The 16,132-nt window shown below is 39.3% G+C and overlaps 3 pseudogenes; all 3 read right to left on the bottom strand.

Moving 5' to 3' along the window:
* Window positions 1-3,735: 3,735 nt before the first annotated feature.
* On the bottom strand, window positions 3,736-4,320 carry LOC149242606 (EH domain-containing protein 1 pseudogene; annotated as a pseudogene).
* A 7,060-nt stretch (window positions 4,321-11,380) lies between these two features.
* Window positions 11,381-12,692, bottom strand: LOC149242604 (EH domain-containing protein 1 pseudogene; annotated as a pseudogene).
* LOC149242605 (EH domain-containing protein 1 pseudogene) lies at window positions 12,000-12,616 on the bottom strand (annotated as a pseudogene).
* Window positions 12,693-16,132: the final 3,440 nt, after the last annotated feature.

The raw sequence follows: 16,132 nt of genomic DNA, 5'->3' as shown, positions 1-16,132 counted from the left end.
AATCGCAGACCCACAATCGTATTGTGCTCTTTGCCTTTCGATTCAACTTCTTCCATTCTTCATCAAACACTCTCATTGGTTTATTACCTGGATCTACCGTGATCCACTGATATCTATCCACCAACAAATCCTCCATCTTTGGTTTCACCAACACAAAACTTTGACCATTAAATTTCTTGATCTCTATCTTTCCACTGCTCACCATCTTCTTTCACCACCATAATTGATCTCACAAATCTCACACTGAACAGGGTCTACCATAGGCTTGAGTGAAACCCCTCAGCAACAAAGGCATCCCCTTGAATCCAAAACATCTCTAATACCAAATGTGGGTTTTAACCCCGTACAGAAATTACCTGCATACAAATTCAAAAACACAAAAAATAAACAATGTGAGAGCATAACACATAAAACACATATACAAAGAGATTTTCCCCCGGATCCTAAAACCGGGACTACGAGCTTCATTTTTCATTATGTTCTTTTCAATGTTACAATACATATTTATAGATGCTGAAGCATCCAAAACCATGGACCGAAAACCATCGCGTCCAAAACCATAGATCGAAAACCATCATGTCGAAAACCATGTGCGAAAATCATGCATAAAAACAAACTTTTCCAGGATCCAAAAACAAACTTTTCTAGGGTGTTGCAACAGACCCCATAGAGGGGGGTTACCTACACCCCTCAAACCCCCTGTGATCCCTTCACTACGCAATTGGCGCAATGAAGGGGGGGCTCTGCCCCCCTTCTAACCCCCCAATGAAATACGTGGGCTAGTCATGGAAATAATATAACACAACCAAACACAGGTTGAAGTATCACGCGAATCAGTATGGGGGGTGTTAGAGCCTAAATCTGCCTTAGGCTAAAAGAAGGAAAAATTTAGGGTAACCAAAAACCATGCTTAGTCTGGTAGTGAGCCCTACCAGAAAAGGAAAGGGCTCTCTCCGGGTCAATCTCAGTGAGAGAAAATCAATGGGGTTGGAGATGACCGAAATAGGAAATTGATTTTAGGCTAGTAAACAGATATGAAAGAGGTATTTTGATGAATGACTGAGTTTTCTGGGCTGTATGGGGACAAAGGACAGCATGAGCAGGGAAATTAAACCAAAGACGTAGGGTGTTTTGTGAGGCAAGATAGGAAAGAGGTTTAGCATTCAAATTTGTAGATAATATGGAGTGCAAAGACTGTTGAGAGGTCGAAAAGGGCATAATACATGAATCCTTTTCAACAGAAGAAAACATAGAACATGAACACTTTCCCAAGGCAGAGCAGTAAACTGAATTCTACCTTTTCTACTTAAAAAGCATTCAATTAGAAATGAAAATGAATGAACTGTCAAACATAATAGGCTACGTATGAAACAGAAAGAAAGACACATGCTAAACTCTCGCCACATGAATCTCATAAACCAGAGCTGCAACCTTTCATTATTTCTCTGTCAAAGTTGTACAATGAAGTGCTGAGTTTTTCTCCCCTCTACTCCCAGAAATTCCAACCTCTTATAAATGACTTTCAATACAATAAATAAGCTTTGCCATGAGAAAGTGGATCAACTCGGAATAAGGAATCATTTAATCATCATTAACAAAACAGAAACTGAAGAGCCATCCACCTGTTCTGAAAAGAAGCAACGTTACATGTGAAATCTGTTGCTAACTAATGAAGAGGCAGACACTGTAACGTAGACCCCCTCTAGATCGTAACTGAAGACAAAAATAGATAATCGAATCCTATTCTTATGCCATGGTAGATGTCTTCATTCTATATTTAGATTTCAATATTTTCACCTTCTCTTTTGCCATTTGAATAGAAACCAATTTTTTTTTTTAATAAAAATAGCTCTTTGACTTTTCATCTCCTGCTTCCTTTGTGTCTTGAAGAATTCTTTTGAGTTTCGTTGCACGTTGTACATGTGTATTTGTCTAAAATTTTCTCTACAATCTCTCACAAGAAAGCTTGTACTTAATTTTCAACATAACAGTAATCACATTCCTTTGCTCTCCAAATGCCATCTTCTTATCTCCAGTGACAGGTATAAGTAGTCAAAATACCCAGGACCTGAGTCGTGTCTCAACTTTAGCAGACAATACATCAAGGATCCTCTTGATAGTGCTCAAAAATAACCCAAACTAACTGGGAACACTGTAAAGACATACAACATTGCCTCTCATTAACTTTTACATGTACTGAGGGCCAAATTTCTTTGGTATCATACCATATTTCAAAGGAATCAAGATCTCAGAATACTTTTTCTCCAAGGCTCACCACTGCCCTCTCAACAATTTTGATTGCATTTTCCAAATCAAGTGAGTTTTCAGTCCAGCGATTAACAATTACTTCGTACTCATTCAAAGTTTCTTTGATGCATTCATACATTTCCTCAACAAATTGCAAGGTGAAGTGTTGTGTGGCTATTCTTATCCATCTAACCTTATCAATCAAGCACATCTCCTCCAGAAACACAATTTACTAAGTTTTTGGCTACTTTAGAGTGCTGGGCCTGTCCAAATTGATCTGAGATTAAGCGCAATGCAAAATTTTTCATGGCAATCATTGAAGCCAACGTGGGTATAAAAGGAAACCCATATTAAAATCTGGAAGCTACATCTTTTTCCTGTGAGGATTTTCAGGACAAACTCTTTATCAAACGTAACAACATCTCCATGAACTCCCGGTACAGTCTGTAGAACTTCAACTCCATTTCCTCTTTTAACGGTCACTTTGTCTGAGAACAAGCTCTGCAAACATCTAAGTTGCGGTTGGTGAAAGCTGATTGGCATTGGCTTGCATATTGAACTGAGTTTTCGGCAGCCACTTGTATAGCTACAATTCTATAATAATCCTAGTCTACATTTCCATAAGATGATTTCAGAATTAAATAGGACAAATATGATTCAGAATTAAATAGGACAAATATGATTCAGAATTAAATAGGACAAATAGGACCGAGACATTTGAATTTTATGGTTGTAATGATGAAATTTTGTTGCTCCGGCCATGTGCGCCATGTGCAACCCCAATGGGACGCACCATATGGGTGCACCGCGCCAGTGTTATATTACACTGTGTGTTCACTCCCAGCGCATCGCACACCCTATGTGCGTCGCAATCAACTTCAATGTGCCGCACCAGGATTTCATACACAAATTTCGGCCTTCATACCAGCCTTTGATTCTTTCACAATTTGTTTCAGCTTCTTTGCGGACTTGTTTTACAAATGAACCATTTAAACATAAAAATAGTTCATATACATAAAGGATTTTGATTTCACCTGGAAAATTCTCTTTCCAATAATGTAGAACTTTGGCATTTTGAACCTTTCAAATGTGAACTATGTTATTTTTTTTTTTTATTTCCATCCGACTTTCTGACTTAAATTATGGCTCCTTCTTGGTTGATTTTCTGAAGAGATGATGGCATTATACTTCGGCGAAAGATAACCAGAGGTTGCATTTGAAGTACTCCATGATGGAAGACTTTGAAATACCAATTTATTACGAAAGCAAATTTGACGATTTCTTCTCCCTTGATGCTGAGTGTATCGCACTCATTTAAAATATTCTCAACACGTTCATAACTCTCTTTAGCAGGATTCGTGTCATTCAAAGCGTATGATTATGCGCTCTTTATTCCTTATGAGCAAAGTATTGGTTTACAAGAGCAGCCTTCACGTGCCTGATAAGGAGATGACAACGTGGATCAGGAGAAACATGCATCCATACGTTTTAAATTTGAGTGTTCGGTCTTTGACCGTTCGCTTTCTTTTTGTTGTTTGCATAGACACTAATTCTTAATAAAAATAACTTTGACCGAAGATTTTGCCTTTTAATGTCCAGCATGTCATCCACTGCTTGAATCACCTTCGGTTTGGGTTTCTCAAATTTATCAATCTGATATGCACTTAAAACTTCATTGTAATGTTGAATATCCGGAAAAGCACCAACTGGCAAGTGGTACTCCTTTTGCACCTTCACGAAATCTTCCTCCAGATTCTGAATGAGACGTTGTTGTGCCTTAGCTTTTCCCAACATATCAAGCATCTCTTTCTTCAAATGACTGATAATATATACATGAATCTTGGCTGCTTGAGCACGCTTGACAAATTCATTTATACGACGATCACATGCTTTCCTAGGAATGTCTTTCAAATCAACTAAAAGATCCTCCTGCTCTTTCTCGAAAAGCTCTTTCCCCATTGAACCTAAAGCAGCCTCATTTATAGGTTTTTCATTGAATGAACCAATGTACACCCTTGTAGCTTCAAGAGTACTCAATACTTTCCCTAGGGACCACATCAAAGCTCCATATACCCTCATTAGGTGTTTTTTATCAACTTGATCAGCTTTGTTTTAGGACCACTCTTATCTTGTCATCATGGCCCCGAAGAGATCCAATAACACACTTAAACTCATCATTGATATCCAGTTTGTAAGGATAGAAAAAAAACAGAAGAATAAGATCACACTTTGCTGCAAACCACAAAGTCACACTAGTGAAGTCATAGTTGCGTTGAGTTCTCTGCTTTTCTCCAGCAATAACTCCTGGAGTCTCTACAAAGGTAAAATGATCCAAAAGAGGATGTGGAATTTGTGAACACTCAAATTTTGAGAGAAAAATGCAGAGCCAAATCTGGTAAGTGCACTAAAGGGCTTATCTACTTGCACTGCAATTGTATTACCAAGTATACTTCTTCCATCGGGCCTGACATGACAACAATAAAGCGATCTGTAGTAGGTTCTGATCCAACATGAGAACCTGGATAACTAGTTCCTAGTAAATGCTTGATGAATGTAGTCTTCCCTGTAGAATATTGACCCAACAGCATGACCATCGGTTTTGCATCAAAGTCACTATCTGTCATTGTAGGTGAGCCAAAATCATCGTATCTATAAGTGGCTTCCAATGGCTTCAATTTATCTCAATAAAGCCTCTTCAGACCATCAATTATTGTTGTCACTAGAGTCATGGGTATCTTCTTTGATTTTTTTGATGTAAACCAATAAACTGCTTGTGCCTGCCATCTGTTCCTGTTAGCAGTTCATCCAATCCTTCCATGACTGGGGTGCTAATATTCTCTAGTTCTACATTCTTCAAAATATCATCTCATTTCTAGTTTGACAAAGAGAGATTATCTGCATTGCCAAGACAAACTCTTTGAATCTAAGAAAGCCTTGACGTTTTGAACCTGCTACAACGCTAACCTGTTTTGAGTTCAGGCCTTGACAACTCAGAAAAGAAGAAGAATTAAACTACATCATTTCCAGTAATGCGGCCATCTCCATACCACAGGATTTTGGCATGACTATGGTTGCAGTAACATGTTTTAGGCCTGTTATCCCTAGCAAACTCGCAAATTTGGACAATTCTTAGCAGTTTCGAGCTTTTTTAAGAGTATGCGCCGCGCAGGAGACCCAATGCGCCGCGCCTCCTGGATGCGTCGCGCCCATATAATTTTACACTGGATGGTCATGCCCAGTGCGCCGCGGAGCCCATGTGTGCCCCGCCACCTATTCTATGCGCCGCGACTCCTTCCAGCTCACATTTTCTGCATTCAAATATGAAATTCCTTCTTCCACTTTTAAACCCGACTTCTGTGATGGTCTTTGTCATGCGGATTCGTTGTAAAAACTACGGAATTACCATATATAATTGATAACTTTATTTCTGCTTTGTACAAACGCATTTTGTAATGTTTTGGCTTCAGCTCTTTTCACATTTGAAAACAAACTTTTTTCCTTTGTTTCCTCTGATTATCTGACTTGAATGATGCATCTTTGACTATTTTTGCAGAGATGGTGGCATGTTTGAAAGCTTTAAAAATTACATATTCACTACAAAAAATAAATTTGACAATTTCTTCTTCAAAACTCTATTTTGAAGAAGAATCATTCTCGAGCCTTATTGATGATGAAATTCTGAAATGAAAACTTATTTAGATCCTCCCTCTGGCCTGTTGGCATTTGGACACTTTTGACAACCAAATTTGCAAAACCTTAGAGCCGATGACTAAAATAACCTTTTCTTATTAAGAGACTAAAATAGAACTGTAAGTGACTTTACGACTTGATTTTGATGAACAGACCTGAGCTAGGAGGGCAAGGAATGAGGGGTAATGACTGACAAGGTCCTTCCGTCGGATTATGGCATGCCCCTAGAAAAATGCACCTGAGTGAATTGAGCGAGACACCTAAAAATGAAATGCAAAAAAGGGTTATGATCTCGGAGGGAGGACTGACAAGACCGACTCTAACATTGTATCCAATGGGGATGGTAGCTCTTTGGAGGTGCCAAGAATGGCAGATCTCTGGAAGAGCTAGACAGTGCCTTCATCCATTGGGCTATGGAGTCCATTATTTCAACAAACAACGCTAAGACTTGGACTCATTTATTGACAAAAATTTTGACTCAAACTAACTCAACTTTAAACTGAAATGACTGCTAAAATGACTGAAAAAACTTTGACTTTAACAAACTAACTCAAAATGACTAAGACCTGAACTTAAAACTTAAAGCTTGGTGATACTACATGACCACCTTTGTTTTTGACAAGACAATATGCGATCAAACTATATCATAATGCCAATGCAACCAATCAAGCAGATGCCTTCTTGATTGATTTTACTGATCAGATCTCCTGGTCCACAATAAACACTGGTAACTGGGCATCCAAAAACATAATTGACCAACCTCTCCTTCATCACTGAACACTGCAATAATCACCTTCACTGCTGGCTGCAACAAATTTTCTAGAGGATCTTGAAAAACATGAAGATTTACCTCCTGCTGAAAGAGAAAAGTGTATTTTTCTCTTGCTTCTGATTTTTCTTCATACTGTACTTTAATAAGAGTATGTTCCTGGTCTTCAAAAAATTCTAAACAAGTGGATGGGCAGATTTCCTTTTCAAAGAACATTTCAAAACATAAAACATAGGAAGAAGAATCTGAAATGGAATCCTGAATGGTCTGATCTTTTGTAGTCTGAATATATTGTAGGTCATCTTCATATGATATGACAGCCAGATTCTCATTACATTCATGAAATTCATCAATCATGAGAAAAGAAACTTCAGATGATTCTTGAAACCGAACACTAACATTTATATCATCTACGACAAATTCATCCAGAGAAACCTTTTCACTTACTTGACCGTAGATCTCGTCTTGTTGTTCATGAACTGACTGGATTACCTCTTTATGAAGGCTTTGTTCTGATGACATGAAAACATTTGGATCCATAACTATGTCTTCTTCATTCCAGATGATTTCAACAGCAGAGTTCTCCTTTATGATATTTAGCACAAGGTTTTCTTGGTCATCAAAATCTGAATCTACATCTGAAATGGCTGTTTTAACATTATCACATTCTGAATTTGACACTTGACTTCTCTACATGCTGTCTTCTTCTATGGACAGATCTGAAATGACACTTCTTTTTCATCACTTTCAGCCATATGGAAATCTTCAACCTGCTGATCTATAAAGCTTCTTACAGGACTGTCATCATTTTTGAAAGAGGAAGAAGATCCACTATCACCTTCTTGACCATGTGCACACTACAGATCTGCGTTAACTTGAGCTGGAACATGACCATTCAAGAGTTGATCTATCTTGTCTTCAAACAGAGGAGATAATACTTTCTGTTTCCTCTTGCTCAAACAATGATTGTCTTCATTAATTTCAAGTGAAGGAGTGTACAAATTTTCGTCATACTGCTGATCAATTACATGTAATCTTTGTTGACTATCAAGATGCAAAATTCCTTCATCTTCCACCATACTAAAATCTTGATCACGCTGCAAAGTTTCTTGAGCATCTTGATGGGACTCCTCTAGTTTCTCTTCATGTTGGTGAAATGGATTCTCATACAGAGCCTCCATGATCTCATCATCCATGAGATTATCATCCTCATAATATTTTTCTAGACTTCCAATAAAACCATAAGCATGCTTACAACAGTCCTGAGTTAAATGTAATGATGGATAAGGGTCTTTATATCTTTCAATGAATAGGGCATGAAAATCCTTTAAATAGTAAATACAGGCAGGTGGTAAATTTTCATACCAAGATTGGGCTTCACCTTCCAGAGTGGCCAGGAATATCTTCATTAAGCAATCTTCAGGAAATCAACCTTCAACTTGCGAATATGCATGTGAAATCGAACTAGATGTAAAGCAACGTCCTTCCTACCATCATCTTTAAACGTAGGCAAATTATTTGACCAATCTACCTTCAAAATTTTATTTGGGAAACTTGGAATGTGATCTCAGCTCATGGGAGCGTATCGTCTTGCAACTCGTTCCATCTTGAAAATCTCAAAGCTACTGATCTCTCTCCAGTGGAGTCACCATGAAGCACTGACTACTCGATTCTTCAGTGAATGGAGTTTCCAGGTGAATGATTTCATCATTCTTATGTCTGATTGTTGTCCACCATCAACCATTAGATCTGAACTTGAGATATGTACTGGGGCAAGACAATCTACAAGAAAACCATTTTCGTCCCCAGTGGAGTCGCCACTATGTTAGAGCCTAAATCTGCCTTAGGTTGAAAGAAGGCAAAATTCAGGGTAACCACAAACATGCCCAGTCTGGTAGCTAGCCTTACCAGAACAGGAGAGGGCTCTCTCTGAGTCAATCTCAGCGAGAGAAAATCAATTGGGCTGGAGATGACCAAAATAGGAAACAGATTTTAGGCTAGTAAATAGATATGAAAGAGGTATTTTGATGAATGACTGAGTTTTCTGGGATGTATGGGGACAAAGGATAGCATGAGCAGGGAAATTAAACCAAAGACGCATGGTGTTTCATGAGGCAAGATAGGCAAGAGGTTTAGCATTCAAATTTGTAGATAATATGGAGTGCAAAGACTGTTGAGAGGTCAAAAAGGGCATAATACATGAATCCTTTTCAACAGAAGAAAACATAGAACATGAACACTTTCCCAAGGCAAAGAAGTAAACTGAATTCTACCTTTTCCTCTTAAAAGGCATTCAATTAGAAATGAAAATTAATGAACTGTCAAACACAACAAGCTACGTATGTAAGAGAAAGAGAGACACATGCTAAATTCTCACCACATGAATCTCATAAACTAGAGCTGCAACCTTTCATTATTTCTCTGTCAAAGCTGTACAATGAAGTGCTGAGTTTTTATCCCCTCTACTCCCAGAAATTCCAACCTCTTACAAATGACTATCAATACAATAAATAAGCTTTGCCATGAGAAAGTGGATCGACCCAGAATAAGGAATCATTTAATCATCATTAACAAAATAGAAACTGAAGAGCCAACCACCTGTTCTGAAAAGGAGAAGCGTTACATGTGAAATCCGTTACTAACCAATGAAGAGGTAGAGACTGTAATGTAGACCCCCTCTGGATCGTAACTGAAGACAAAAATAGATAATCGAATCCTATTCTTCTGCCATGGTATATGTATTTGTTCTATATTTAGCTTTCGGTCTTTTCACCTTCTATTTTGTCGTTTGAATAGAAACCATTTTTTTTTTTTAATAAAAATAGCTCTTTGACTTTTCATCTCTTGCTTCCTTTGTGTCTTGAAGAATTCTTTGAGTTTCGTTGCACATTGTACATGTGTATTTGTCTAAAAGTTTCTCTACAATCGCTTGCAAGAAAGCTTGTACTTAATTCTCAACATAATAGCAATCCCATTCCTTTGTTCTCCAAATGCCATCTTCTTATCTCCAGTGACAGGTATAAGCAGTCAAAATACCCAGGACCTGAGTCGTGTCTCAACTTTAGGATGCAATACATCAAGGATCCTTTTGATAGTGCTAAAAAGTAACCCAAACTGACTGGGAACACTGTAAAGACATACAACATTGCCTCTCATTAACTTTTACATCTACTAAAGGCCAAATTTCTTTGGTATCATACCATATTTCAGAGGAATCAATATCCCAGAATACTTTTTCTCCAAGGCTCTCATCACTGCCCTCTCAACAATTGTGATTTCATTTTCCAAATCAACTGAGTTTTTGGGCCAGCAATTAACAATGAATTCATACTCATTTAGAGTTTCTCTGATGCGTTCATACATTTCCTCAACAAATTGCAAGGTGAAGTGTTCTGTGGCTGTTCCTTTCCATCGAACCTTATCAATCAAGTACATCTCCTCCAGAAACACAATTTACTCAGGTTTTGGCTACTTTAGAGTGTTGGGCATGTCCAAATTGATCTGAGATTAAATGCAATGCAGCATTTTTCATGGCAATCATTGAAGCCAACGTGGGTATAAAAGGAAACCCATATTAAAAGCCGGAAGCTACAGCTTTTTCCTGTGAGGATTTTCGGGACAAACTCTTTATCAAACGTAACAACATATCCATGAACTCCTGGTACAGTTTGTAGAAATTCAACTCCATTTCATCTTTTAATGGTCACTTTGTCTGAGAACAAGCTCTGCAAACATTAAGTCGTAGTTGATGAAAGCTGATTGGCGTTGGCTTGCATATTGAACTGAGATTTTGGCAGCCACCTGTACTGCTGCAATTCTGTAATAATCCTAGTCTACGTTTCCATAAGATGATTTTGGAATTAAATAGGACAAATATGATTTGGAATTAAATGGGACAAATAGGACCGAGACATTTGAATTTTATGGCTTTACTGATGAAATTTTGTTGCTCCGGCCATGTGCGCCTCGTGGAACCCCAATGCACCGTGCCATATGGGTGTGCCACACCAGTGTTAATCTACACTGTGTGTTCGCTCCCAGCACATCGCGCGCCCTATGTGCGCCACGCTCAACTTCAATGCGCTGCGCCAGGATTTCATACACAAATTTTAGCGTTCATACCAGCCTTTGATTCTTTCACAATTTGTTTCAGCTTCTTTGAGGACTTGTTTTACAAATGAACCATTTAAACATAAAAATATTTCATATACATAAAGGATTTTGATTTCACTTGGAAAATTCTCTTTCCAATAATGTAGAACTTTGGCATTTTGAACCTTTCAAATGTGAACTCTGTTTTTTATTTCCATCTGACTTTCTGACTTAAATGATGGCTCCTTCTTGGTTGATTTTCTACAGAGATGATGGTGTTAGACTTTGGCGAAAGATAACCAGAGGCTGCATTCGAAGTACTCCATGATGGAATACTTTAAAATACCAATTTATTGCAAAAACAAATTTGACGATTTCTTCTCCCTTGATGCCAAGTGTATCCCACTCATTTAAATTATTCTCAACACGTTCATAGATCTCTTTAGCAGGATTCATGTAATTCAAAGCGTATGATTATGCTCTTTATTCCTTATGAGCAAAGTATTGGTTTACAAGAGCAGCCTTCGCGTGCCTGATAAGGAGATGACCACATGGCTCAGGAGAAACATGTGTCCATACGTTTTAAATTTGAGTGTTCGGTCTTTGACCGTTCGCTTTCTTTTTGTTGTTTGCATAGACACTAATTCTTAATAAAAATAACTTTGAACAAAGATTTTTCCTTTTAATGCCCAACATGTTTTCCACTACTTGAATCATCTTTGGTTCAGGTTTCTCAAGTTTATCAATCTGATATCCACTTAAAACTTCCTTGTAATGTTGAATATCCGGAAAATCACCAACTGGATAGTGGTACTCCTTTTGCACCTTCGCGAACTCTTCCTCCAGATTCTGAATGAGACGTTGTTGTGCCTTAGCTTTGCCCAACATAGCAGGCATCTCTTTCTTCAAATGACTGATAATATATGCATGAATCTTGGCTGCTCGGGCGTGCTTGACAAATTCATTTATAAGACGATCACATGCTTTCCTAGGAATGTCTTTCAAATCAACTAAAAGATCCTCTTGCTCTCTCTCGAAAAACTCTTTCCCCATTGAACCTAAAGTAGCCTCATTTATAGGCTTGTCATTGAATGAACTAATGTACACCCTTGTAACTTCAGGAGTACTCAATACTTTCCCTAGGGACCACATCAAAGCTCCATATACCCTCATTAGGTGTTGTGTATCAACTTGATCAGCTTTATTTGAGGACCACTCTTATCTTGTCATCATGGCCACGAAGAGATCCAATAACACGCTTAAACTCATCACTGATATCCAGTTTGTAAGGATCAAAAAAAAGAAGAATAAGATCACACTTTGCTGCAAACCACGAAGTCACACTAGTGAAGTCATAGCTGCGTTGAGTTCTCTGCTTTTCTCCAGCAAGAACTCCTGGTGTCTCTACAAAGGTAAAATAATCCAAAAGAGGATGTGGCATTTGTGAACACTCAAATTTTGAGAGAAATGCAGAGCCAAATCTGGTCAGTGCACTAAAGGGCTTATCTGCTTGCACTGCAATTGTATTACCAGGTATACTTCTTCCATCGGGACCTGACATGACAACAATAAAGTGATCTGTAGTAGGTTCTGATCCAACATGAGAACCGGATAACTAGTTCCTAGTAAATGCTTGATGAATGTAGTCTTCCCTGTAGAATATTGACCCAACAGCATGAGCATCGGTTTTGTATCGAAGTCACTATCCGTCATTGTAGGTGAGCCAAAATCATCGTATCTATAAGTGACTTCCAATGGCTTCAATTTCTCTCGATAAAGCCTCTTCGGACCATCAATTATTGCTATTACTGGAGTCATGGGTATCTTCTTTGAGTTTTTTGATGTAAACCAATAAACTGCTTGTGCCTGCCATCTGTTCCTGTTAGCAGTTCATCCAATCCTTCCATGACTGGGGTGCTAATATTCTCTAGTTCTGCATTCTTCAAAATATCATCTCATTTCCAGTTTGACAAAGAGAGATTATCTGCATTGCCAAGACAAACTCTTTGAAGCTAAGAAAGCCCTGACGTTTTGAATCTGCTACAGCCCAAACCTGTTTGAGTTCAGGCCTTGACAACTGAGAAAAGGAGAAGAATTAAACTGCATCGTTTCTAGTAATGCGGCCATCTCCATACCACAGGATGTTGGCATGATTATGGTTGCAGTAACATGCTTTAGGCCTGTTATCCCTGGCAAACTCGCACATTTGGACAATTCTTAGCAGTTTCGGGCTTTTAAGAGTATGCGCTATGCAGGAGACCCAATGCGCCGTGCCTCCTGGATGCGCCGTGCCCATATAATTTTACACTGGATGGTCGTGCCCAGTGTGCCGCGCAGCCCATGTGTGCCGCGCCACCTATTCTATGCACCGCGACTCCTTCCAGCTCACATTTTCGGCATTCAAATATGAAATTCCTTCTTCCACTTTTAAACTCGACTTCTATGATGGTCTTTGTCATGCAGATTCGTTGTGAAAACAACGGAATAACCATATATAATTGAGAACTTGATTTCTGCTTTGTACAAACGCATTTTGTAATGTTTTGGCTTGAACTCTTTTCACATTTGAAAACAAACTTTTTTCCTTTGTTTCCTCTGATTATCTAACTTGAATGATGCATCTTTGACTATTTTTGCAGAGATGGCGGCATGTTTGAAAGCTTTAGAAATTACATATTCACTACAAAAAATAAATTTGACGATTTCTTCTTCAAAACTCTATTTTGAAGAAGAATCATTCTCGAGCCTTATTGATGATGAAAGTCTGAAATGAAAACTTATTTAGATCCTCCCTTTGGCCTGCTGGCATTTGGACAATTTTGATGACCAAATTTGCAAAACCGTAGACCCGATGACTAAAATAACCTTTGTTGATCAAGAGACTAAAACAGAACTGTAAGCGACTTTACGGCTTGATTTTGATGAACAGACCTGAGCCAGAAGGACAAGGAATGAGGGGTAATGACTGACAAGGTCCTTCTGTCATATTATGGCATTCCCCTAGCGAAATGCATCTGAGCGAATTGAGCGAGACACCTAAAAATGAAATGCAAAAAAGAGTTCTGATCTCTGATGGAGGACTAACAAGACCAACTCTAATAGGGGGATGGTGGAACCAAGTTTCTGCACCCTTGAGATGGTTGTGATGTTGGTTTATTATGTCTATAGATGCCCTCGCACAGGCTTCTTAGCCCTATGTTTGACTCTTTAGTGTCTTCGCAAAAGGATACGATCGGCTTTTGCACAGCCCTAACTAGGGGCTAATATACTTTCATGCTGCTAGGGTGGTGAGCTGTGATATCTCCCAAACTACACTAAGTATCTTACCTGTATTATTAACATATCTTAGTTATCCTCTCCTAAACAGATGTTCTTACTTGCGTTACTTAACCAACATAATCACATATATTCGCTCATCATATAAGCATTATAAGTGAAATTCATACCCAACATAACTAGATGCATAAACAGGAAATAAAGACGCATAGATTGTAGAATTCTTCTCTTTATTGTTAACTATGAACAATTACAGACTCGACCTGCCCTGCGCACTTAGCTGCAGGGGTCCACACACACATTTTCAGACTTCTAGGCCTCTGTGCACTTAGCTGCATAGCCTCTACCTATGCTACGACCCAAACTTAGACTTCTACTCTACCGCTAGCACTCAATCCTTCATGATTATTTCTCCCTCTTAAAACTACTTAGATCTTAGGTCTATTTATGCAATCCCATGGTCAGCGAACAAGGGGTAGATCCTTTACAGCCGAAATTACATTTCCAAAACAAGGGCAGACAACCCTATGACTCTTTAACATCTACGTGCTCTGTGACCACAAAATGTGGAGTATTTACACTTAGATTAGAAAATTGGACCAAAGTATGGGCCTTAAGCCCCAAACTACCATTGGGGGATCCCATGCCCAATAAGTCCCCAACACAAACATTGTGACTCACCCTCGAGTCACTCTATAGGTGCGGAGACCTTAGCATGAAGATATCCCAGCTCCATTTGGATGAACACAACCTCAGCAGCACACTGAGCGACTGCCTATTGGACTTGTTCCACTCGGTGCTTGGTGACTACTGCTGAACTACTGCCCTGAATCTTCTGCTGAGCTACCTATAGTTGTGCAATATTTCCTTCAATGGAGGTTGTGATGGCATAAGCCTTGTTTATCCATGGTTGTATGTTCACTTTTAAGACTTCTTCTTTATGCTGAGCAGTCTCCATCTGTTCCTTGAGCGCCTTTGCCTCCTGCATTCGTGCAAGCCTCTGTGTAGGGGCAACTATCTGTGCGGTCCCTTTCACCTCTTCATACTTTTGTTGTAGCTTTTGCGCTTTTGTCTCCAGGTGCTCTACATTGAGGTCCTCCTGTAGGGTAGCTAGGACCTTGAATGACTTTTCAAAAATTTGCATGCAGTCTGCCACTACACTATCAACTACCACTATTGCTGTTGTAACAATGGTGGTATGTTGTTCCCTAACTCTCGATGAATTTGAGGGTTGAGCCATCAACTACAATTCTACAATTTATAGGTTCAACTCCAAATGAACCCAAGCCATCTCTGCTTGAGCGTCATGCACACCTGTGGCCAACTTACTGATGCATGCCTCTACTGATTCTTCTGCCTGAATTTCCAACTCCGGGACCATTTGGTAGGCTTCCTCCACTACCTGCATTATTTTCTTATTTTTCTCCACTGACTCGTTGTGCTGGAGGGCCAAATACTTGATGTTAATGTGCTACTCACTCATCAATTGCAAAGAACGACCCTTCCAGGCCCTAAGTTCCATGATGACTCCATCCTGCAAGAGGTACAGAGTCTCTCAAGGGAGCGTGGCCATATTCAATCTTACCCCTTTCAAGGTGCTGACCATGGGCCTGTCGGCCTCATTGTCTATAGTAAGTGCCCCATCTAGTAGCACTATCATGTTGGTCACCCTTATGCACAACATCTCCTCGGCAGCTGAAGTGTCGATCGTGAGGTTGGTGGACACCGTGCTAGCCTCTGAAATGTTAACCTGCAACTCATGTAGCTCTGTTTGGAGAGCCCCCAATACCAACTGCTCCTACTCTTCAAACTATTCGAGGGCTCTGTGGTGACATCCCTCACCATTTCTCCGATATCATGCAAATCCCCCTTGGTGAGGGTGATTGGGTCGAAGCATGTCTTTGATTCCATCGTTTTCTTTCGTGGCACTTCCTACTCTCGCGATTATGGATGGTTGAGTTGGGTGGACATCGTCTTAGTTCCAAGGGAAGGTGACTTCTTTCCTTTGCGCTCTTCTCCTCCTTTTTTCTGTTGTTCTGCCAATTTCATGGAATCGCA

This window comes from Pinus tabuliformis, chromosome 8 (genome assembly GCF_031772625.1).
Source record: "Pinus tabuliformis cultivar Carrire ecotype Pingquan chromosome 8, CPIR1, whole genome shotgun sequence".
Taxonomy (NCBI): Eukaryota; Viridiplantae; Streptophyta; class Pinopsida; order Pinales; family Pinaceae; genus Pinus; species Pinus tabuliformis.
Note: the sequence above shows the minus strand (reverse complement) of the source record. Positions and strands in the feature narration are given on the sequence as shown.